The sequence below is a fragment of the Martes martes genome, assembly GCF_963455335.1.
Source record: "Martes martes genome assembly, chromosome: 1".
NCBI lineage: Eukaryota > Metazoa > Chordata > Mammalia > Carnivora > Mustelidae > Martes > Martes martes.
This window is the reverse complement of record NC_137888.1, coordinates 116,994,223-117,016,960: the sequence shown is the minus strand read 5'-3', so window position 1 is coordinate 117,016,960 and position 22,738 is coordinate 116,994,223. Positions and strand designations below refer to the sequence as shown.

Sequence of the window (22,738 nt, the reverse complement as noted above, 5' to 3'; positions counted from 1 at the left end):
ATATCACTGAGTAACCAAACAGATGAAGTGTCTGTATAAGTGTTCGCCTTATAAATAAAAAATGATAGAATGTCGCCATTTTGCAACCCTCAATGAATTAATGGATCTAGAATTGAGTATTAACAGTTTTTAATAATTTAAAAAAATTTTTAATTTATTTCACAGACAGAGATCACAAGTAGGCAGAGAGGCAGGCAGAGAGAGAGAGGAGGAAGCAGGCTTCCCGTGGAGCAAAGAGCCCGATGCGGGGCTCGATCCCAGGACCCCGAGATCATAACCTGAGCTGAAGGCAGACGCTTAACCCACTGAGCCACCCAGGCGCCCTATTAAGAGCTTTTTTTTTTTTTTTTTTTAACAACAAGACAATCAGAAATTGTATGCCTCCCTCTGGAAGAAAAGAAAATCCCTTACGGTCTTGCCAGAGGGACAGAACCCGCATCTACTGAAGCTTTTGCTAACTTTCAGGAAATGGAGAAGACAAAGGCATCTGCTGAAATAAAGTCACTCTATCATTATCCATTTAGATCTAGTTAAATATACTGTGAGATTCACTTGCTTACCACTGTTTTCTCTCTTCTTCTGCCCTATCTCAAAGTCTCTGTTGGCAATTATTGGTGAGAATCATTTACTGAGAACTTCTAAATGGAGGACTTGCATTACTGTGTGTCCACAAGTATCTTGCTTTCACCACAACATGTGAATAGTACCTGCTTAGGTATAGGCACAGGTCCTTTCTTAGGAACTTGTAGATGTTATTTTACTACCGTCTAGCTTCCAGGGTCACATGGAGTAGTGTGGCACATAGATGATAATTTTTTCCTTTGTAAACAGCTTGTTTTTCTTGTCTCCCCACCATCCTCAACAGTCTGGTCTGGAACTCAGCAGGCTCTTTCAGTTTTTCTTTAAACCAGAGACATGCTTGCCTAGCATAGCTTTAGTTACTGCACCTCCTCCATTTGTTCTCTCTACTTCCATAGATACATATATCTACATCTGTATCTGTATCTATATATACCCTCACTGACTACCCCATTTTGCTATACTCTTCTACTCAGTGTTCCAGACGAGGAATTTGAGTCTCACCAATAATCACCCTTTCCACAAGTTAATATATAAAAAAGCTCCCTGCTTTTTGTTTTCTTTTATGCTACGATTAGAAGCATGTCTCTTTGTTTCTCTTGAAAATATAAGATAATTTATTTTGTTTTGCCTGTTAAATCTGTCATCTGTCTCTTCCAGTTTCTACTTCTGTTCTACTTCACTGAAATCACTTGTTCTAGATGCAATCCTTGTTCATCCTGTCTCTGGCTGCTGGTGTTCCTTTAAGTGTACTGTTCTCCTTTGCCATTCATGGCTTGCGTCATCCTCTCATCCTCGGAGCTCATCCTTCAAGCTGCTCGGAGTCCTTGAAAGGCAGTTAACACCAAAATCGTAGAAGCAACCTCTACAATGGGATGGAAGTAAGCTTTTACTCAAGGGCACAGTTCTTTCTAAGGACTCAAAAACGCAGATAATTGCCCCACAGGCTTTTGCCTCTTGTTTTCATTTGGATCACAGTATATTCCCCAAACTCACATATTCCCTCTAGGCCCCTCCAGCCTACATGCCTCAGAGCTGTTTCACTCTCAAGTGATAGTTAGTACCTGAAGTTGGGAAACAGATCACCATCTTGCCAAAATGCCTCCCCATATTGTATTCATTACGAAAAAGTTTTAATGCCCTAGTTAACAGAGACCATCAAATACTTAAGACTAAAAATTTCCTATAGAATCACACTATAAATAGTTTCATTCATACTAAATGCAATAAGAATTCTTTTTTATCAATTCCTATTTAAATTTTATTACTATAATTTTAAAAGTTGAAGAAATGAGGAGTGCCTGTCTGGCTCAGTTGGAGGAACATGTGGCTCTTGATCTTGGGGTTATGAGTTTGAGTCCCACATTGGGTGCAGAGATTACGTAAACAAATACATAAACTTAAAAAAAATTTGAAGCAATTAAAGAAATTAAATTCTTTGCAAACTGCTCCTTATTTAAATTTAACCCTCTAAGATGACAGCTCCAGGCAACAGATTAAATTTAGGCAGGGATTATGCTTAAACATGATTTAAGCTTAAATTAAACCTTAAACATGATTTAAGCTCAGTCTGTTAAGCATCTGCCTTTGGCAGGTCCTGGCATCCAGCCCTGCATCAGACTCCATGCTCAGTGGGAAATCTGCTGAGTCAGCTTCTACCGCCCTCCCCACTCAAGTGTTCTCTCTCAAATGAATAAATAAATCTTTAAATTACTTAAAATTCAGAAAAATGAAACAAATAACTTCCAACATTTTTTTATCCCCATGTTACGCAGGGAAAAAAGTAACAGCAAGATATACACTAGGCTTAGACGCATTTCAATAAATGGGTACTCCTTAAATTTTTTAATATTTAGCAAATTTAAGACATAATCTATTTTTGAAACCAGAGTTTTAGATAAGGGTTCTTACAAGTTCTTCCATTTAAATTGTATTTTTATTTCAATTTGGGAAGACAAATAGCTGCTTCCTTATGTTAACTAAGTAATTTTTTACACGCTATAAATCTACGATCATATTACAGAAAATACTGCAAAGTACTAACAGTTTATAAAAAATATTTTTTGTCATACTTCCTCAAGGAAGAAATAATTTTATAATCAAAGAAATGTGTTTTTAAAAGACTTCATGGGTGCCTGGGTAGCTCAGTTGGTTAAGTGTCTGACTCTTGGTTTCAGTTCAGGTCATGATCTCATGGGTTGTGAAATCCAGCCCAGGCTCAGTGGGGAGTCTGATTGAAGATTCTCTCTGCCCTTACCCCCAATTGTGTGCTCTCTCACTCTCTCTCTCAAATAAATAAATAAATATTTTAAAAAGCCTTTAAGAAATAACCTTCAGTTTAAAAAATTATGGGTATGTAGTATTCTTAAAACTCTTTTTCTGGTTATAAAAGCAATGATGCTAACTTCATATGGAGAGAAGACTGCATAAAACATATACGCATTCAAAGAAATAAAAATATTGCCAGTACCCTAGAAGATCCAATGTAGCTGTCCCTGATCATAATCTTTTTCCTCTCCAAAAGAGAAACCAATCTACTGATTTTAGTGATAATCATTTCCTTGATAGTTTTAACACTTTATAATTTTTAGTACTAACTACCTATTGTTCTGGAGATCAGAAGTCAGAAATAAGTCTCATTGGGTTAAAATCAAAGTGTGTTGGCAGGGCTACATTTCTTCTGGAGACTTAGGGGAGAATCTGTTTCCTTCTGTTTTCATGTAAGGTGTATCCTGCAGTAGTTCCTTCATTTTCACGTCTTCATAGTTCTCTTCTATATAAACATGCCACAGTTTATTTGCTTATCCTACTACTGATAACACTTCAATTACACATTGATCTAGATAAATATCTAGGAGTGAAAATGCCATGTAATAAGATGTAGGGATCTTCAACTTCACAAGAGAATGACAAATAGTTTTCCAAAGTGGTTGCACCAATTTACACATCTACCAGCAGTGTGGAAGACTTCTTGTGGCTTCACATCCTTTCCAATACTTGTTATTATGAGATGTCTTAATATGTTTATTATGTTTAAAGATTTTCATACAGTAGCATTTCATTGTGATTTTAATTTTCATTTCCTTTATTACTAATGAGGTACTATAGCTTTTCATTTGTTTATTGGCCATAGATTTCCTTTCTTATAAAGTCTTTTGATTTGTTGGAGATCTTTATAAATTCTGAATATGAATCTGGTATCAATTATATCTGCTGCAAATCTCTTCCCCCACTTTGTGGTTTGAAGTTCCACACTCTTTGTGGTATCTCTGTTGACAGTCTTTAATACAGTAAAATGTCTTATTAATCTTTTCCTTTATGGTTAGTGGTTTTTACAGTTTTAAAGGAAAACTTTCCCTTTCTAAGTTTATAAAAAGATATATTCTTCTGAAAGTTTTATAGTTTGACCATTACATTTACTATATCAGGTATTGTTTTTCTAGTATGATATGAAGTAGGAAGCCAATTTCAATTTTTCCTACAGGGATATCCATTTATTCCAGTGACCACTATTGAAAAGATCATCTTCCCTCCTTTTATTTGCCAGTAACACCTTTGTCATATACCAGCTATTTATATTTGTATGGGTCTATTTGAAGGCTAATACACTGCACTATTGTCAGTATTACTCAATCTTAATTACTACAGCTGGATAATAATTCTTGCCATCCAGCAGAGTGATGTGTTCCTAAACTGCTAAGGTATTCCTACCTCATTGTTCTTCAAGTATTTCTTGGCTTTCTAGGTCCTCTGCATCTCCTTTTAAACTTTAGAATGGGCTTGTTTAATTTCATGAAAACACTTGCTGGAGATTGCAGTGAATCAAATATCAATTTGAGAAGAAATAACACCTTTACAATATTGAATTTTTCAATCCACGAACATCTCCACTAATTAATAAAAATCAACTTTAATTTACCTATTAATAAAGTTTTATAATTTTCCTCAGGAGGGTTTTACACATTGTTTACTTGCTTTATCCCCAGTTCTTTTGAGATGATCATAAGATTTTTATCTTTACTTATATTAATATTTCATAATTATTTTAGATTAGAAATATTTTCTAGTTTCCATTATGATTTCTGTCTTATTCTGTCAGAAATGTATTCTTTAATTTCTGAACATGTAAGGACACTCTAATTACCTTTTTGTTGATTTCTAACAACTTTATTATAGTAAAAGAATACTCTTGGGGCGCCTGGGTGGCTCAGTGGGTTAAAGCCTCTGCCTTCGGCTCGGGTCATGATCTCAGGGTCCTGGGATTGAGCCCCGCATCTGGCTCTCTGCTCAGCAGGGAGCCTGCTTCTTCCTCTCTCTGCCTGCCTCTCTGCCTACTTGTGATCTCTGTCTGTCAAATAAACAAATAAGAATCTTAAAAAAAAATACTCTTTATGTTATTTCAATCCTTTGATATTTGTCTGCATTTTATGGGTCAGCATATGGTCCATTTTTATAAATATTCTGTGTGAATCTGAAAGAATGTGTACTCTACATTTCGCATAATGTTCTAGTTAGGTCTGTTAGGTCCTATTTGTTTGACTGCATTGTTCAAGGCTCATCTTTACTTTTTTGGGGCAGTTTTTTAAATCAACTATTTTTATTTTATTTATTATTTATTTATTTGTTTTTATCAACTGCTGAAAGAGATATATTACATCTTCTGTTACTATTACTATTGTTATCTTGTCTATTTCTCTCTGTAATTCTTTAGCCTCTTGTTTATATATTTTGGGATTTTGTTACTGTGTTCCTACAAAATTTTAAATTATTAAATTTTTCTGATAAATCAAATTTTTATAATTCTTAAGTTATCTCTTTTTTTTTTTTTTAAGATTTTTCCTTATTTATTTGAGAGAGAGAGAGACACAGTGAAAAAGGGAACACAAGGAGGGAGTGGGAGAGGGAGAAGCAGGCTTCCCCACGAGCGGGGAGCCTGGTGTGGAGTTTGATCCCAGGACCCTGGGATCATGACCTGAGCCAAACACAGACACTTAACTGACTAAGCCATCCAGGTGCCCCTTTAAGTTACCTCTTTTATTTCTAGTATTGTTCTTTGCTTTGAAATTTCTTCATTTGGTTGGTTTGGTGGACTGATTTTAATGTGACTCCCATGATCCTTGTTCATGCCCTTGTATAACATCCCGTCCAATTGAGTATAGGTGGGACTTCATAAGTAGCCAATATACATTTGACCCTTGAACAATGTGGGTGAGTTAGGGTTGCCATCCCCCAACACAGCTGAAAACTGGGTGTAACTTTTGACTCCCTCAAAACTGAACTCCTAATAGCCTACTGTTGATCAGAAGCCTTACCAACAGCAGAAACAGTCAATTAACATACACCTTGTATGTTATATGTATTATATACTGTATTCTCACTATAAAGTAATCTAGAGGAAAGAAAATGTTTAGAATATCTTATGGAAAATACATTTATAGTACCATACTATAAAAAATCTGCATGTAAGTGGACCCATGCAGCGCAAACCTATATTGTTAAAAATCAACTTAGATTTGCCTTTAACCAACAGAAGATTGCAAAGGAGATGTATGTCATTCCTGTGGTTATATCCATCTGTTTCTCTCTGTTGCAGCTTTGAAGAGTCAAGCTATCATGAATTCTACCACTGAAAGGAAATAAATTCTGCCAACAACCTGAAGGAGGCTGGAAGCAGACCCTTCCCCAGTCAAGCCTTTTGACGAAAACGCAGCCCCGGTAAACACCTTGATTGGAACCCTGCTGCAGACCTAGCTAAGCTGTGCCTGGACACCTGATTAGACACCTGATTCAAAGGAACCATTAAGCTCTTTAACTGCTAAGTTTATGATAGCTTGTTAAAGCACAGGGAACAATATAGTTAATATACCTATAGAATATCTTTCAACACTTCTGAATCATTATGTTTTGAATGTCTCTTATAAACAGCATACAGATTTTGCTTTCTTTTTATTGCCCAACAATCTTATTTTAACTGAAACACTCTATATTTAACATAATTACCCAATGTATTTGGATTTTTAAAACGGTCATGTTATTTTTAGCTCTTTGATTATCTATGCTCTTTTCTTTATTGCTAAAATCTCAATTATGTTCAAAATAGTGAAGTACTCAGCTAGAACACAGACTCAGTTCCCAATTTTTTTAATCATTCAAGTTCAAACTAGTGGAATATGCATACAGAATTTAACTACATTTGACTTAGTGACTAATTAATGTAGGAAAATATCATTTACAGGCAGTGTCCTGAGTCCTGTATATAAACCAAATGCTTCAAAAGACCTCATGTTTTTCTAAAGAGGGACAAAGACTTCTCAGCTTTGAGAACTATCTTTACACAATAATGCCAAAGAAATGCTATATATTTGCAAATATATCAGTTTTCCAGTATTTTCTATCTCATGATGGAAATGCTTCTGTCTATTCAGTTCCTTAGGACAGAACTCTGGAATCACTCTTTTTTCCAATCTAAACCTATCAATAAACACGATCAGTTTATTGGTCCAAATGTATCTTGAACCCATTCATTTCTCTTTATCTCCTATGTCACTGCCTAATCTAAGATTCAAATAAAACAACACATGGAAAATTATTTCATAAACTATAAAACACAAAGCACACATAAAACCAGCTTCCTAGGGTTGAGAGCAATACAACAAAAACAAATAACAAAACTCCCCAAATTATATGGAATTGTGCTAGGTCAGAGTGCAATATAATAATTTATGATCTTTGGTCACCAAAATGAAGCAATATTGCATTCAGTATACCCTACTTCTAAAAGGAAAAAATGCAGAAAACATTTACTTAGTGATTTACATTAAAATGTTTGAAACAATTTCCTTATCTTTCAGTGAGGTTAAATAAGCACAAAGGTTAGTGTATCTTTGTGTTGCTAGAGTAAGCTTTTGATTTCACACATACTCACAAGACTAGTTATTGTCACACAAACCTCCTAAGTTTCCAACTCTATGTCTGTGTAGTCAATCCTAGCTTGTTTTCTAGACTGCTAATTCAATTGAGATTTGCCAAGTACTACAAAAAGCCACAAACTGGATAATAAAGAACTTTGCAATTAAGCTATCAAGTTACTTCTATGTATCATATCCTGCATGTGGCCTTGGTCTTTCACTAGCCATTATCTTTTCTTCTAATGCTGGTGACATGAGCCAACAACTATACCACTCTTTGGCACAGACCTTGGATGTATTATTCAGTTGAGCAAAGCATAAAAAACCCATTTTGGCCTGACAAAAATATGAGAAAATTTTTGGCTAAAGGATAAATCATGAAGTCTCAATAACTAAACTAAATAACTAAACTAAATCATGATAAATCATGAAGTCTCAATAACTAAACTAAACAATTAAATTTTTCAATAAAAAAGTTCTAGCACATTATGTTTGTAATAAAATGCCCAATTATTTTCCATATTTACAAAAGTCTTACCCTCAACGTCAAATTCACCTCAGAGATACTGCTGAGTTTTAAAATAATATGTTAAAGAAAAAAGCCTAAAAAATAGTAAAAAGCCTCCTAAATATTAATGGAAGGGGTGTATAAGAATCTAGATTCATACACCAAATATTTAATGAGTCTCTTATGTTATAAGGGTAGGGACTATGTCTGCTTTGTTCGACTCCATACAACTGGCACTCAGTAGTGCCACTGCACATAGTATGGAGCTCAAAAAATATTCGTTCAAAAAATGAGCAAATAAATGGATAAAACAAAAACTGTCAACTCAGAAATGAATAAGAATCCTGTCCTCCCTTATCTATAGAGCGTCAGCTACAGTAAGACTGTAACATGATTAACATAGCTAAGAAAGGCCAAATCACAATTTTATCTTCCTGATTTTTTTTTTTTTTTTGCTGTTTTAAGAAGTATTACATAACCTGGATTGAAAATAACTTACTTCTAAACAAGTACTTACATTAAAATGAATCAAATTCAACTCTTCAGGGAAAAACTGTTATGTCTATCAAACTATAGATAAGTATCTTAGATTTATTTATTTGAGAGAGAGAGACAAAGACAGAGAGAGAGAAAGACAGACAGACAGAGCAGGGGGAGGGGCAAAGGAAGAGGGAGAAAAATCGTGGAACAGACTCCCAGCTGACTGTGGAGCCTGACGTGGGACTCAATCCCAGGACCCCAAGATCATGACCTGAGTTGAAATCAAGAGTCGGATACCCAGGTGCCCCAAATATTTTACAATTTCTTAAAAAGGCTGAAATAGGTTACAGCTGTAAAAGAGTGCTTTATGTATATAAAATAATAACACTAGGGGCGTCTGGGTGGCTCAGTGGGTTAGGGCCTCTGCTTTCGGCTCGGGTCGTGGTCCCAGGGTCCTGGGATCGAGCCCCACATCAGGTTCTCTGCTTGGTGGATAGCCTGCTTCCCTCTCTCTCTCTGCCTGCCTCTCTGCCTGCTTGTGATCTCTGTCTGTCAAATAAATGAATAAAAAATCTTAAAAAAATAATAATAATAACACTAGACCTTTGTTCCATTTTGAAATATAAAATGTTTTTAACTTATGATATTCCCTTTCTTCCTATTTATAAAAATTACATGCACATTGATTTATAGTCCTATTTGCTACATGGATGCAGATTTTCATTTTATTTAAAGGGTTATAATCCATTATGAGTCAGATTTGATTATGAGAACCCCTGTATCTTTTTGATATGCCATCTTCATTTTTTTGAGCATTTCCTCATATTCTAACACAACAAGATGTTCCAGGTTTATCTTGTAACCTTCCATGTCCCAGTTCTGCAATCAGCGATTTCTCTTTCACCCTTGTGTAACAAACTTCTGTGGCAAGTTACATTTGGAGGATGGGGGTAGGAGACAGAAGAGAAAGCCTCTAACCCCTAGAAAAGTTACAGAATAAATGGTTGTTGGGGTTTTTTGTAAGCCACTAAGCTTTATAGTGGTCGGTTACACAGCAATAACCAAGAAAACAGAAATTGGTACTTGGAACTGAAGTGCACTTAAACTTAACAAAAACTTAAAAACACCTGGTGTTGGCTTAAAAGAAGGCATCAGGAAGTGGCCCTAAGGGCCTCGCAGAGCCTGTTAGTGATGCAGGAAGGGCAGTGAAAAAATGCTACTGAAGGCTGGGGAAAAGGGAACCTTCGTTTTGTCCCAGCAGAACAATTCCGGCAGAACAATTCAAGAAACTAGAACCTGCTGTAATTTGGTAGGTAGAAAGGGTACCTAATGGGTTTAAATCACCATAAATACATGTAGCTATCTGTAGTGAAACACATTAGAATTAAGAAATATATGACAACAAGTGCACCTGGGGGGCTCAGTGGTTAAGCATCTGCCTTTGGCTCAGGTCATGATTTCTGGGTCTTGGGATCGAGTCCCGCATTGGGTTCCTTGCTCAGATGGGAGCCTGCTTCTGTCTCTCCCCCTGCTTGTGCTCTCTTGCTCTCTATCTCTCTCAAATGAATAAATAAAATCTTTAAAAAAAAAGAAATATATGACAACAAAGTATTATTAAATCTTAATGAGAAAGGGTGTACATATATTTACAACACACATATAAATATATTCCTCCCTTATTTTTAGAAATATATTACACATTCTTCCTTTTCAAATAATGTAGAGAAAGCAAAAAACATTAACCAACTTAAAAGATCCTTTTTGCTCACATAGTAAAGAACATGAATTTCTGCCTAGAATGGATCTCAGTTTCACACAGTATTAGAAAACAAACTCAATTATTTAGTCTATAAAGACCATCCCTAACTGTGACTGAATTCTTATAATACAGTTGATCCTTGAACAACTTGGGTTTGAAATGTGCAGGTCCACCAATGCGGAGATTTTTTTACAAATGTAGAAAATGTATCTCCTCTTATGATTTTAACATTTTCTTTCCCCTAGATTTATTTTAAGAATACTGTATATAATACACATAACATATAAAATATGTATTAACATGTTTATATTATCAGTAAGACCTTCCATCAACAGTAGAGGATTAGTAGTTAAATACTGGGGGGAGTCAAAAGTTAGACATAGATTTTCAACTGTGCTGGGGGTCAGTTCTCCTAACCCCCAAGTCGTTCAAGGGCCAACTGTATTTGCTTCCATCTTGAAATAGTGTTTAGCACATACTCTGCCAATAAAAGTTTTCAAAACCAAGGGCGCCTGGGTGGCTCAGTGGGTTAAAGCCTCTGCCTTAAGCTCTGGTCATGATCTCAGGGTCTTGGGATTGAGCTCTGCATCAGGCTCTCTGCTCAGCAGGGAGCCTGCTTCTCCACCCCCTTGCCTGCCTCTCTGCCTACATGTGATTTCTGTTAAAAAAAATAAATAAAATCTTAAAAAAAAAACATACCCAGAAACAATAAAATTTAGAGAAACACTATTATCTTAAATGAGACATATAATCTAGTCAGATTTTAGTCCTAGTTCTACCATTTTTTTTTTTACCATCTTAATCTCTAGAACATCTCAGAATCTCTTACTCTATACCTTCACTGAGACACTTTCAATTATTTTACCTTTTTTTTGCAGGTAAGAAGCATACTAAGAGGTACTTTTTCCCAAGTCTATCTTTTCCATGATCTGTTTAAGAACCTTATGATTTTATGAATTAGAAGTGGTTAATTCCTACTTTCAGGGGACAAACTTAGAGCCCAAAGACCTAACAGTAGTATGGCTCCTTAAACAACATTTATCTATTTTCCTCCCAGCTAATTTATTAACTTTCCATTTCTGTAAAATGAGATATTTGAGACTATGAAAGTCACAAGATCCAGAAAAAAGAACATAATCATTTTACTAACATAGTATTTATTGCTCACTTCTGATAAGATAGCAAAAAAAGAAAAATCCCTAATCTCTATAACACAAAAACTTGTTAATAACTTAAATCTCTTAAAAGAAAACAATTATAAACATCTAAGTGGTATTTCAAATGTTTAATTCAACAAATTCTTTCTCTGTTCTTAGGAATCTGCTCAGTTTTGCTCCTTCTTTCAAACTGTTACAATTGCCATTCTCCACAGAGGACAACTCCTAGGACAGCCCAAAGCCCGACACAACCTTCTTTTTTCTCAGACCAGTGTCCGACTTCTATACTAAACTGCCTGGGATCATTTCCTTTGACCAACCAGATCTAATTCAATCTCTCTTCTGACCCTCCGTTCTTCTCCTTATTCTCATGTAAGCTATCAGAAGAAATAATGTGATGGTATATCTGTTAAAAGGAGCCACTTATTTGAATCACAACCAAAGTAAGCTAAATTCAGTTGAATCAATTAATAAAAATATCTTGAACTTAAACTTAAGTTTTCCATATCATGACAGATCAGCTTGAACCTACTTATCTATAAAGAACTTTTTCAAGGGTTTCTAGCTCTTATGCATGAACAGGTTACCTAAAGCATACAGGGAAAAAAGGGGATGCCTGGGTGGCTCAGTAGGTTAATAGGTAGTTTCTTCAATAAATATTTTTTTAAAAAGATTTTATTCATTTATTTAACAGAGAGCGAGCACAAGCAGAGAGAGCATCAGAGGCAGAGGGAGAGGGAGAAGCAGACTATCTGCTGAGCAGGGAGCCTGATGTGGGGCTATATTCCAGGACCCCGGGACCATTACCAAGCTGAAGACAGATGCTTAACTGACTGCGCCATCCAGGCATCCCTCAAATAAATAAATAAATCTTAAAAAAAAAAAAAAAAAAAAAAAGCACATAGGGAAAAGGGACCAAGGAATATCTTTCCCAAACTTCTCTTTTAAAAAAGATGCTTTGGGGGTGCCTGGGTGGCTCAGTTGATTAAGTGTCTGTCTGCCTTCCGCTCAGGTCATGATCCTGGGACCCTAGGATCCAGCCCCTAGAATCCAGCAGGGGCTCCCTGCTCAGTGGGGAGCCTGCTTCTTCCTCTTCCTCCTCCCTCTGCTCACTCTCCCCTCTGCTCAGGTTCTCTCTCTGTCTCTCTCAAATAAATAAATAAATAAAATCTAAAAAAATGAGATGCTTTGGCCATTGTGTACTGCTTATTAGCACACACACACATACAGTAAGACATTTTTTAGGGTGTTCGCTTAGTTCACAATGTTCCTAATTCATCTCATTCATAGGGGCTGGCTCTCCCTCCCTCCTTTTCAGAATTATATAGACCAGTGAGTCTTAATCCTAAAAACACTCTCAAAGGAAGTATCACCGAACTTTGGGCTCTCGTCAATCTCTATACCCTGGTAACTCCTGTCCCTCCTTCAAGAGCTATCTCAAACATAATTTCCTTATACCTTCCTTGACTTGTCTAGGCACTCAAAGGATTTTCTATTTCTGTTTCTATTTTCTGTTTCTATTATCCCACTACAGTAATTACCACGTGGTACTGTTAATTCTTCATTAGAATTTAAGTTCTTTGAGACAAAAAGCGTTGTGTCTTTTGCATCTAACACAACATGTGACTTATTAAAAGGTCAATTTTAATTACTAGAAGTAAGGTAACTCAGCCTGCTAACATCAGTTATTTCATGCTGAACAAATCTCTACTTAGCTATTTCGTTTTTTATTAAAAACTGAAAAATTAATCTTTTCTAAATAAAAAAATTTTATTTGGCAGGTAACTAGTTAATTTGTAAAATGTGGGCTCCACGAAGGGATTTATAATAAAGGATCTCTAGTAGAAGAAATGTAGGAGACATACCTACAGACCACCACGTCAGATTCCAACCACATCACTACCAACCCTCTGCAACACAACTTAAAAATAAATGGATTATCTGATAAGAGATTAATATTCTGGATATCTTATTTTAAAAAATCCTAAAACTCAACAACAAAACAACAACGCAATTAAAAATATGGGCAAAGGAGTCAAACAGAAGATACACGAGCGGCCAATAAGCACTAAACAAGACAGTCAACATCACTATTCATTAAAGAAATGCAAATCAAAACCAAAATGAGATTCCACCTCACATCAATTAGAATGGGTATTATTATTATTTTTTTAAAGCTTGAAAATAACAAGTATTAATGAGGATGGGGTTAACTGTAACCCTTGTTCTTGCTGGTAAGAATGTAAAATGGTACAGCTACTACAAAAACAGTATGGTGGTTCTTCAAAAAATTAAACATAAAATTATCCAGCAATTACATTTCTGAGTACTATACCCCAAAGAATTAAAGGCAGGGACTCAAACAGGAATTTGCACACCAATATTTGTACCAGCATTATTCACAAGAGACAAAAGATAGAAACAACCCAAATGTCCATTAAAGATGAATGGATAAACAAAATGTAGTAAATGCATGCAACAAAATAATATTCAGCATTAAAGAGGAATGAAATTCTGATACATGCTACAATGTAAATCAACCTTGAAAATATGTGCTAAGTGTTGGGTCCCCAATGTTGGGTCCCCCAATAATGCGTCCAGTCTCAAAGGAGCGAGACTGATACAAAGCGAAGGTCAAGCAAAGCTTTATTTTGCGCCAAGCATCAAGAATCAAACCGACCAGGACGCCTGGGTGGCTCAGTTGGTTAAGCAGCTGCCTTCGGCTCAGGTCATGATCCCAGCGTCCTGGGATCGAGTCCCACATCGGGCTCCTTGCTCGGCAGGGAGCCTGCTTCTCCCTCTGCCTGCCACTCTGTCTGCTTGTGCTCACTCTTGCTCCTCTCTCTCTCTCTCTCTCTCTGACAAATAAATAAATAAATAAATAAATCTTTAAAAAAAAAAAAAACGAATCAAACCGACCATCAAACGGACAGGTCGGGGCCGCCTCTTACAGAGAAGGTGAACTCTCTCTGTTTCACAAACTAGCTTTTAAGGGCAAAGGCCATGTCGCTGGGCCTGGCCACGCACAGGTGGCCAATGAGATTGCAATACACAGAGAAAGCCGCACGGTCATGCTAGGTCACACATGGGTGGCCAACTGAACTACAATTCACCCCATAGTAGACATTTGCACTAGCCTATCACCTTGGTGAGAATTGGCCCCCAAAAGGCAGGGCCCACACTCCTTGGTAGCTAGGGAGACAGTATGCGTGCTTTACTGACTGGATGTCTCCACCTGACCCAACTCCTTCCTGCATTCAGGCTGTTATCTGGGACTGGTTTCCCGTACTTACTTTTAAAAAAGTTCCCGGGCAGCGGGGGGGGGGGGGGGGGGGGGGGCAGGGTCAATTCAAATTTTACTGCATAAACAACAAAATGGCTGTTCAACTGAGGTGGGGCCGCTCTGGCTAAGCAGGCCCTTACACTAAGTGAAACAGACTAGACAAAAAAGGCCAAATAGTGTATTTCACTTATATGATGTACCTAGGGCAGTCAAACCCATAGAGGCAGAAAAGTAGGGTGGTTACCACAGGCTGGGATAGTTACTGTTTAACAGATACAGTTCTAGTTTGGGAAGATGAAAAAGTTCTAGAGATAGCTATAGCAGTGATGGTTGGAAAACAATGTGAATGTACTTAACTGTACCTTTTAAAAATAGTTAAGATGGTAATAAATTTTAGGTTATGTACATCTTATCACACTAACAGATTGAATGTGTAGTACTCAAAGTAACAAAATCAATGTAATCTACCTCTATTTAAAAATCTACCTTAAAAATCTCTTTATAAAATTATGAACTTTTCTAATAACAGTATCTTACAACTCAGCAATAAACTAAATAATACAGAAATGACAGAAACACAAATTCCAAAATCCTTGAACATCAAATCTCAAAAGTTAGTCTCACAACCGTGTAAAAGAATGTCAGTTGTTTATTAACTTCTTTCCTTCCTAATTCCATTTCTCTTTCCCAGAGAGAAAAATGTCCAACATTTCACTGTATTCAGTTATGTAATTATGACAGAATTTATCTCTTTAAATCTTTAGAGTCAAGCCAGGATAATCTAAGTTCATTCTAGTCCAAACACAAATGAATGTTTTCAACAGTATGGCATTTATTAAGAAACGTTAGCAGTCAAAAGTTCTATGTTCTTCTAATAATTCCTTCAGGCTATCCCACGCAATGACATCATCCTTACCAGATAAAGCCCATTATGCAATACCCATATATACAATACCATCACTTTCTATGAGAACAGTTGCTGTTATGAATGTTAAAAAGATTATGACAAATATTCTCTGTTAAGAGATTTTTAACGCTGAACAATGTAAACTTTAAAAGAATATAATAATAATATCCTTTAATATATTAAGAAAAGGTAAATACAAACTATAAAAAAATTTCTAAAATACATACTCAAGATGAAATAAAAGATCAAGTCCCTAAAGAATTATGTAAAAGTATTAATTTTAAATGTGATTTGATAACTATTTAACAAACCACAATGATACTGTGCATGGTGTTTCCCACAGACTAACAAATACCAAGGAGAAAGACCATACACAGTTGCCCATTAATTGAAGATACTGTGATGCCTGATAAAAGTTTGTTACACTTTTGAAACCTTCTTTTAAATTTGCCACATTAAAAAAAAACAAAACACACACACCCTATACTTAGGTATTTTTCCTTTATGTTTTCAACTACTATGTCACTCCCATGAAAATTTTACTGAAAGATAATGCAATAAAAATAATTTTATTTTAACTATTAGTAAAATTATGTAACCCAGGAAGGTCAGAAATGAGAATATTTTCTAATATTTTTCATTCTAAAGTCACAACATTTGTATATAATTCTTGGGTTTTCTTTTCTTTTTTTAAGATTTTATTTATTTATTTGACAAAGAGACAGCAAGAGAGGGAATACAAGCAGGGGGAGTGGAGGAAGGGAGAAGCAGGCTTCCCGCTGAGCAGGGAGCCTGATTGCGGGTCTTGATCCCATGACCCTGGGATCATGACCTGAGCAGAAAGTAGACGCCTAACGACTGAGCCACCCAGGCACCCCAGGTTTTCTTTTTTAAATTGTTTTTAACTTTTTATCAAAGGCAGTAAATTTATACGATTTTAAATGCCAAGTAGATTTCTGCTTCCAGGAAGACAGAACAGATACATTGTTCCCTATTCCACCTGTTAAGTGCAAGTTAAACCATGACCATCGTCTCTAACATAAACATAAGAAGACTCTAAAGCGTTAAAAGAAGACAACTAGGAACTTCAAGACCCAAGGAACAACAGAGTGATCAGTTCCCTAGGTTTTCTTTTTGCCTCATTTATCCTAGACTTGGAGTTGATGTCTCCAAGTTGGCAACCCAGAAATATCCACGGGCAGAAACCCAAAAAAGAAGAAGAAGAAAAAAGGTCCAAACAAAAGCCTGCTCTCTCTAGCCAAAGGACCATGAAAGGGGCAAATTAAACAATAACTGCCCTACTCCAGCCAAATACCTCAAAAAAATTGTGGCCTCACCCTCACCTATGCCAAAAAAGGCTGAGTGGGGAACCTAAATTCGATTTTCCACCTTGCGGGACTAGATAACTCAGCATTTCTGTGGCTCCTCCCCAGTCTCCACTGGTGTGGGCAAAGGTCTGGTAGGGAGCTGGGACTTTTATCCCTGCCAGAAGGTCATGTGGCCCCCCTCCCCACCATGTAGAGTCAGTGGAGACCACATGAACCTGGACTTCCACCCCTACCCAGCAGTAATGAGGCACCCTCCAACTTCCTACCGGTGTGATGTCAGAGGAGGACTAGTAGAGTCAGGACTTTGACCACTGTCCAGGAGTTGGAGAGGCAGAAAGAAAAGATAAATGGCTTCTTCTAAGATTACCATTCCTTTTCAGAAAGCAAGGGCCATGAAGAAATCTCAGTTCTTCAGAGGAAAAAAAGAATGGGAAGTATATACAGTACGTAGTAAAAATGTCAAGGACTGAAAACTTTTCAAAATCTCAACACGATGCTAATTTTAAGTGTTCTGCATTAGAGTTTAAAAATTCAGACCACTATGACTATGGTGTCATTACTGAGATAGTGGGAAAAAATGAGAGAGGCATATTCCAAGAGAAAGTACCACTGAGCCTATCTGACTTTTGAGTGAAGCAAATACTTTAACAAGATCCAGTCCCTGTAATTCATAACCCCAAAAAGTCAAAAATAACTTGAACTAGAATAGAAGGACCCAGGAATTCAATGATGGAGATGCTGATAATCACATTTTGAAGCAGAGTATCAGAATAGAGAATTAGAGAAAATCCATTAATGTCTTACTTTACTTATAATATTGAAATTCATACTAATGATGACCATTTGATATGACCAGTTCATGAAATATCTATTTTTCTGTGAAAGCTATGAATTTAACTATCACAATTTATCTTCCTTGTTTTATTTTCATGTAGTATTTACAGAGATACCAAACTTTGCCTCATTATGTGGCAGGTCTTACTTTTAACCACTTGGAAAATAAAAAGTATATCTTATGATCAAAACAGTCATGTTTTTAAATGATATAATGACATAGTTTCAAGTTTAACAGTTCTAACTCAGCAATTAGAACTTTATGAATGCTTTGAACAAAAATATTACAATCTCATCACAACGAAATAATGGCAGCAAGTCTGGCCTACTTCACTGTGGCCTTTGCTAGGATTAGAAAATCTGGTCATGATTCTATAAAAAATTTCTTTGCAAGGAGGTTCAATTTATTGTTAGCAGGTGTTTGTTGAAATTAAGATCATCACATTAAATGAATCTGCTGTCAAATCTTTTTAACAGAGTAAGATATTATCAGAAAAATAGAGGCAACCTGTCCTCCCATTTTTAAAATATCTGTGAATATTAGTATTAGTATATGACTTGCACATCTACATCTGAAAAAGTATAATATAGAAACCTAAAGATTTCTACATATCCCTTTTTCATTAAAGACTAATACATATTTTTTGGTATAAAGACCGACAAAGGGGCACCTGGGTGGCTCAGTGGGTTAAAGCCTCTGCCTTCGGCTCAGGTCATGATCCCAGGGTCCTGGGATCGAGCCCCACATCGGGCTCTCTCTTCCGCAGGGAGCCACCTCCCTCCTCTCTCTCTCTCTCTCTCTCTGCCTGGCTCTCTGCCTGCTTGTGATCTCTGTCAAATAAATAAATAAAATCTTTAAAAAAAAAAAAAGACTGACCAAGTGTCTAGATTACTTGAGAAATCTGTTTGTGGTTGCATGTCTGCTTTAACAAAAAAAAGACTTTGGTAGGGGCACCTGGGTAGCTCAGGTCATGATCCAAGGGTCCTGGGATCGAGCCCCGAGTCGGGCTCTCTGCTCAGCAGGGAGCCTGCTTCCCCCCTCTCTCTGCCTGCCTCTCTGCCTACTTGTGATCTCTGTCTGTCAAATAAATGGATAAAATCTCTGGGGGGAAAAAAAAGGCTTTGGTGGGGCACCTGGATGGCGCAGTCAGTCAAGTGTCTGACTTTGGCTGAGGTCATGATCTCAGGGTCCTGGAGTCAGGCACCCGAATCGAGCCCTGCGTGGGGCTCCCTGCTCAGTGCGGAGTCTGCCTGTCCCTCTCCCTCGGTCCTTCCCCCTACTCATGCTCACTTTCTCAAATAAGTAAAACAATTTTTAAAAAAGAAGAAAAAGGTTTGGTTGTTACCAATATTACCTTTTTCTTAGCATAAACTAGAATATTTCTAAGCTATAGAGTTTGTAATCCTTTGCTCTGTTTATGGTATACTAAAATCCTGATACCAGTATCTTGTTACTAGTGCAGGTAAGAAAGGGAAGAATTTACAATAAGCTGGTAATATATTTAGGTGCATAGGGTTTATCTCTAATTAAATGTTTAAACCTACTTTCAAGTCCCATATTTACACTTAATTTCACAGAAATTTCTTATTGGATATATTATATCCTCAACAAATACCATAAAATGAAAATATTTAACTCTCACTTCAGACTATTTTATGCAAAATTTTGACAATTTCAGTTTAATGAAAGAATTTCAAACTTGAATTTATAATTTACTATGATTGGATTAATTTCGGTCTAGTACTTGGTATTGTATCAACAGTCTTCTTTCATAATGGTATTAGTATTCTGGTATAGTATTTAATTTGAATATATATTTCCCCCTACCCCGGCCCCACCGTGGTTTTTAAATGTTTGGCCTAAATTTATTTTAACTGCATGAAATAAGCATTTGTTTAGAACAACATTCATGTAAAACTCTCTCTGAAATGTATGCAGAATTTCTCTCTTGGCTAAATGTATTATCATTACCTTCTTTATAATTTTAATCGGTTTTCCAGAAATGATTTCTTCATAATATAATTGTGAAATCAAATTGAGCATCTTGGCGAACAGACACATGAAAAGATGCTTAACAGCACAGATCATCAGGGAAACGCAAATCAATAACAATAAGACATTACCCCACAACTGGCAGAATAGCTTAAATAAAAACAGAAGAAATAACAAGCGTTGGTGAGGACGGGGAGAAAAAAGAACCCTTGTGCATGTTGGTGGGAATGCAAACTGGTACAAGCCACTGTGGAAAACAGTATGGAGGTTCCTCAAAAAATTAAAAATAGAAATACCACATATCCCAATAATTCCACGATTGGGTATCTACCCAAAGAAAATGAAAACACTGTAATTTGAAAAGATGTATGCACCCCTATTGTTTACAATAGCCAAGATATGGAAGCTACCAATAACAATAGATGAATGGATAAAGATGATGTGAGATACATACACACACACACACACACAATGGAACACTACTCAACCATAAAAAAGAATGAGGTCTTGCCAACTGTGACAACATGAATCCAGAGGGTATTATCCTAAGTGAAATAAATCAAAGACAAATACCAAAACAAGACAAACAAAAAGCAGAAACAGACCCATAAATACAGAGAATAAACTGAGATTTGTCAGAAGGGAGGGGGTGGGGGATGGGAAAATGGGTAAAGGGAGGCTTCCAGTTGTGGAATGAATAAATCATAGGGATGAAATGTGTAGCCCAAGGAATACATTCAATGGTATTATAAAAGGATTGTATGGTAACAGATGGTAGCTGTGCTTGTGGTGAGCATAAAATAATGTATAGACTTGTTGAATCACTCTATTGTATAGCCAAAAGTAATGTAACATTGTATGTTAACTATACTGGAAGTAAAAAATATTTTAGTATTTGGCTATTGTGGACATTGCTGCTATACACACTGGGGTGCATGTGCCCCTTCAAATCACTATGTTTGTATCCTTTGGATAAATACCTAGTAGTGCAATTTCAGGGTCTTAGGGTAGCTCTATTTTTAGTCTTTTGAGAAACCTCCATATTGCTTTCCACAGTGGCTGTACCAGTTTGCATTCCCACCAACAGTGTAAGGGGGTTCCTCTTTCTCTGCATCCTCACCAACATCTCGCTTCCTAAGTTGTTCACTTTAGCCATTCTGACCAGTGTGAGGTGGTATTTTGTTGCAGTTTTGATTTGTGCATGTTACATCCTCCCTGATGCCGAGTGATGTTGAGCATTTTTTTTCATGTGTTGGTTGGCCATTTAGATGTCTTCTTTGCAGAAATGTCTGTTCATGTCTTCTGCTCTTTCCTTGACTGGCCAATTTTTTTTTTTTTTAAAGATTTTGTTCATTTATTTGACACAGGGAGAGAGATCACAAGTAGACAGAGAGGCAGGCAGAGAGAGAGGGGGAAGCAGGCTCCCCGCCGAGCAGAGAGCCCGATGCGGGGCTCAATCCCAGGACCCTGAGATCATGACCTGAGCCGAAGGCAGAGGCTTAACCCACTGAGCCACCCAGGCGCCCCTGGCCAATTTTTTTTTATTCCAGTATAGTTAACATAAGTATTATATTAGTTTCAGGTGTACAATACAGCCATTCAACTCCATACATCACGCACTGCTTATCACAATGTGTACTTCTTAAACCCCATCACCTATTTCATCCATCCTCCCACCATGTTTTCTCTGGTAACCATCAGTTTGTTCTTTATAATTAAGCATCTGTTTCTTGGTTTTTCTCTCTCTCTTTCCCCCTTTCTCATTTGTTTTCTCAAATTCCACATGAGTGAAATCATATGGTATTTATCTTTCTCTGACTGATTATTAGCATTATACTCTCTAGCTCTATCCATGCTGTTGAAAATGGCAAGATTTCATTCTTTTTATGGCCAAATAATATTTCACTGTATATACACTGCATCTTTTTTATCCATTCTTCATTCAATGAACACTTGGGCTGCTTCCATATCTTGGCTATTGTAAATAATGCTGCTGTAAACATAGGGGTGCGTGGCATTCCTCTGAATTGGTGTACTGTATTTTTGGGGTAAATACCCAGTAGTGTGATTACTGGATGGCACAGTTCTATTTTTAACTTTTTGGGAAACTCCATAGTGTTCCAGAGTGGCTGCATCAATTTGCATATCTACCAACAGTACACAAAGATTCCTTTTTCTCCACATCCTCACCAACACTTTTTGCTCCTTGTGTTTTTTATTTTACCCATTCTGACAGGAGTGAGGTGATCTCATTATAGTTCTGATCTGTAGTGCCCTGATAATAAGTGATGTTGAGCATCTTTTCATTTGTCTAATGGCCATCTGGGTGTCTTCTTTGGAGAAATGTAGAAATGAAAAGTTTTTTAAAAAAAGCAACTGTTTCTGTATGCTCATAAAATCTTTAGGTCACATTGACAATCGTCACTTGATATGTGAATTCTTATTGCCAGAGTAAAGGTCTCATTTTTATAACACCATGAAGCACTGTATTTCTTTGGACCCTTCCATCCAATTTCTGTTCACCATCTGGAGGATGCACCAGGTCCAAGAGCTAATACCTGCCTGTGAGCTAAGTTTGGAGCTGGGTGCTTAATAAACAAACACACAAAAAAGGGCTTACTGGAAGAGCTATTAACAGTGTCTAAGTCCAAGAAGGCCCGTGCATCATGTTTTATCAGTTTTCATACATTTTCTCAGGAAAATAATGTACACTGAATAACTTGAAAAAGCAGCTTTTTTTCCAGTTATGTTTTTCACATATCCTAGAAGAGTGGGATGCTGAAAAATGCATGTAGGCTGACAAAATTTTGGTACATAGTTCTAAAGCTGGGCTGTGAGAAAAATATTAAAGAAATTTAACAAGAGGAATGAAAAATTGTTAAACTTTGAACTGTATGTTAATTTATCTAAGAAAACTATCCTTGTATTTTGGAGACCTGAGTGCTACTCTTGTTTTGCTGATGACATATGCTGGACTAGGATGATACACAAATCACTTAATT

The 22,738-nt window shown here is 36.6% G+C and overlaps 1 protein-coding gene across 5 annotated transcripts in view; it reads right to left on the bottom strand.

The window, feature by feature from the left end:
• The window catches only part of LRCH3 (leucine rich repeats and calponin homology domain containing 3), a 118,893-nt gene that overhangs the window by 72,981 nt on the left and 23,174 nt on the right, over window positions 1–22,738 (bottom strand). The gene's annotated exons all lie outside the window — the stretch shown is intronic.